Source organism: Cynara cardunculus (genome assembly GCF_001531365.2).
Source record: "Cynara cardunculus var. scolymus isolate 2C chromosome LG 8, CcrdV1, whole genome shotgun sequence".
Lineage (NCBI taxonomy): Eukaryota > Viridiplantae > Streptophyta > Magnoliopsida > Asterales > Asteraceae > Cynara > Cynara cardunculus.
The window spans coordinates 13281051-13285129 of NC_037535.1; positions in this window are offsets into that span (position 1 = coordinate 13281051).

Genomic DNA, 4079 nt, shown 5'->3' on the forward strand with positions numbered 1-4079 from the left:
CTTTCTATACCATACTTGACCTTTCCTTCAATCACAAAATCATCATATTTTCTAGGAAAGTTACTAGGTCTAGAAAACCTTCTAAGAGTTTGAGTTTGGGAATGACCACCCTCAGATTCATGACCTAACAATTCATCAAAATTACCAGCAGATGGGCTAGCATCACGAGGTAAACTGGCAACCATTCTAGGGCTACCCAACAGTTGCCAACTGGTAACTATAGTAAGATCACCTTGTTGAGGTGAATCTTGATTAATTTGATTTTCAGAGCTGCCTAACAACTGATTATTTTAAGTTCTAGATAGGTCGCCTAGCTCACTACGGTTGCTATCCCTAGATTCAGATTGACTAACAGTTTCAATCTCTATAGGTCCACTACTCTCATCATTGGGCCCCATAACATCAAAATCATTAGAGGATCCAGACACAATATCAAAAAAAATTAAGACATTAAGCTTTTCATTCATAATCTCATTAGTCTTGTCACTACTCATCTTAAACGGAAAAATGTTTTCATAAAATTTCACATCTCTGGCAAAAATGAATTTCTTGGTATCTAGACTATAAAGTCTATAACCTTTCTTTGAGTTGGCATAGCCCAGCATAACACATTTTTCAGATTTGGGTAAAAATTTATCAGTTATATTAGGTATATGAACAAAACATAGACACCCAAAATTACGAAAATGAGTAAGGATCTACTGAAAGCCATAAATCAAATCATATGGACTCTTACAATTCAATAGAGAAGATGGAGTTCTATTAATCAGATAAGTAGCAGTCAATATACACTCATTCCACATATTAAGAGGGACTCCAGCCTGAAACATTAGAGCCCTAGCAATGTTAAGTAAGTGCATGTGTTTACGCTCAACCACCCCATTCTGTTGTGGTGTATACACACATGAAGTTTGATGAATTATTCCTTTTGTTTCAAAGAAATCATTTAGTCTTTGATTTACAAACTCTGCTCCATTATCACTCCTACAGATTTTAACATTCTTTCCAAATTGAGTGAATAAAAAACTACAGAAATTTTCAATGTATTCACCAACCTCATGTTTGTTTTTTTAAAAAGATAAACCCACACGACACGAGTTAAATCGTCTACAACAATCAAAAAATATCTATATCCCTTTCTACTCTGGACATGATAGGGACCCCAGACATCCAAATGAATAAGCTCACCAAGACTACTGGTCTTATGTATACTAGAGACAAATCTCTAGTCTGTTTTGCCTTATGGCAAATCTCACATGGACCACTTACATCATTTCCAATGTTAAGGTTTTTCTTTAAGACATAAAGAACTTGATCAGCAAGGTGACCAAGACGACTGTGCCATAGATGAGATTAGACAAAACAAATCAAACCACAATTATTTGAAGAAAGAGAAACATTACTGCTAAAGTTTTGATCAAAAAAGTATAGTCCTCCACTCTGACTACCAGTCCCCACAACGTTCTTCTGCAGATAGTCCTGAACATAACATTTTGTTTCATCAAAACTTACAAAGACTTTATTGTCTCTGGCTAATTTGTGGACGGACAGAAGATTAACATTAAACTCAGGGACGACAAGAAAAAAAAAACAACATTATTAGACAGTTTTAAGCTCCCAATCTTGTTTATTTTGGCTTTGGTCCTATTAGGATGGGAGACCTTAAGGTTTAAATCTGTAACATCAACTATATTTTCTAGGTTTTGAAAACTAGAAGTCATGTGTTGATTGGCTCCAGAATCTATTATCCAATCAGATTGATAATTTTTAAACATACCTGCCATATTGGCACAGGCGTCATCAGAGATGGTGGTAGTAGGAGGAGTTTGACCGACTAAGCTCAAGATTTTAGCAACCTGTTCCTCTGAAAAACTAAAAGATGACTTTTGAAAAGTAGAATCAGATGTAGAAAAATTCCTAGAAATGGATCTAAGATTTGGATTTTGAAGTTTTGAATTTTGAAATTGATTTGAATTGGAGGAGGGTCTAGACTGATTCTGAAAATCTTTGGAAAAACCAATTAGTTTAAAACATCGTTCAATGGTATGACCAGAGACACCACAGAGTTTACAAATCAGATTGGTAGGATTCCTTTCGGGTCTTTTCTTGTTTTCAAAACTTTTACTTAGAAAGGCAGAGTTATGAGATTTAGTCTTGTTTTGATGTAAGTTTGGTCCTCTATGAGACTCCGCTCTAGATACTAAAGAAAAAGCAGTTTTAACCGAAGGGAGAGGGTCTCTAGTCAAGATGTTGCTCCTAATTGGTTGGTAACTATCATCAAGTCCCATGAGAAATTGCATCAGCTTAATGAGCTGGCTATGTTCTGTAAAATCATGTGATGTATTACAGGTACAAGATGGGGGTTTTACTAAGGCATCAAATTGTTTCCACAAGGAATTTAGCTTATGGTAATATTCAGAGACGGACATATTATTCTTGCTTAACAAATTAATTTTTTGATAAAGGTTAAAAGTGACGGATCCGTCAACTTTGTCCTATGTATCCTTTAACTCTTCCCATACTTGAGAAGATTCATTTGAGAAAACTTGCCCAAGGAACAAGTCCTCAGTCATAGAGCTTAATATCCATGAAAGAACCACAGAATTACAGCAATCCCACTGTTTTTCAAGAATGGGATCGTCTATGGGAAGGGGACAGGAGCCATCAATAAAACCCAATTTATTCTTAGTTTCAAGAGCTAATATCATAGCATACGACCAGACTTTATAATTCTCGGTTCCACTCAATTTGAAAGATAAAATGGAAACTCCACTAGTATCGCTTGGATGTAAGTATAACGGATCTCCAAAGTCTAATTTGGTGACTCTAGATTCCATTGTACTTGACGTTCCAGAAGATACTTGAGAGGAAACCATTATAAAAAGCAGAAAGCACACAAGGAGACTGAGTTGCTTAGAGGCAGGATTCCTAAAACACTTCAGAATGTTAGGTCAAGCCAACAAAACTGTTCCAGAAAAGAGAAGAGAGAAGAAAGAAAAACGCACAAACATAAACAAACTTACCACCACACAAACAAGAACAAGCTTACACAGAATCCTTTACAAGATTAAAGGACGAAATATCAAAAAAAAAACACGCCTGGCAACTTTAAGCCTTTTGTTATAGAATATCAGAAGTACAATTATCAGAGGGAGAATCCAGAACGTACCTGAACAAATAGCGCGGATTAAGCATAAGCATAAAGTCATATCTGAAGTAACACAGATCGTGACAAACAAAAGATCCAGGTTAACACACATACAAGAACAAAGTCTAAGACAAGAGCTACAACAGATTATGTAAATCAAATATAGCTCAGCTTCAGATTGCTGTTACTTGAAAAAATCCTTTTAGTATCAAGAATGAGAGAAACAGGAACAGATAACACATATATCATATCTATTATAACAGGATATGGAGGTAGGACTCAGATCAAACAAACATATAGAATCAAACATCAGATCTGAAAATAGGACACATATCCGTAAAAGAAACAAAGAGATCTGGAATCAAGGACACAGATCACTAATAAGCCAAAAGAGATATATTCATATTCAAACAGAAGATTAAAATGATCTGGACAAGGACACAGATCAAAAATAGTAAGCAGAACTAGATCTCGAGAGGGGACCATAAAATTAATGGTACAACCCAATCGGTCATATCAAGATGTAAACAGAAATAGACAGAAGAAAAGTAATACAGATTCTTAAGGAATATGAACAGTCAAATCTCGAAAGGGGACCACAAAATAGTGGTGCAAACCCTATCGGTCATTTCACTTCAATAGATCAACAGAAAAGAAAGAAAGAACGGTGAAGAATATCATGGAATGATTCAAACGTAATAAGAGCATAAAAGCTCTTCAAGAAATGAAGAACCGACTAATCACTTATCCTTCTTTATTCAAACAGATAATCAAAAGATAGTTATAGATGCGTACCTTTTGCTCTGATACCATGTTAAACGTATCATATTCAAATATTTTTTATTAACACAGTTTAACAAAAGTAATACAGAAACGAACAAGAACAGAAATACAACAACTATAAACCTAAGCAACTGTTAAAGATCATAAA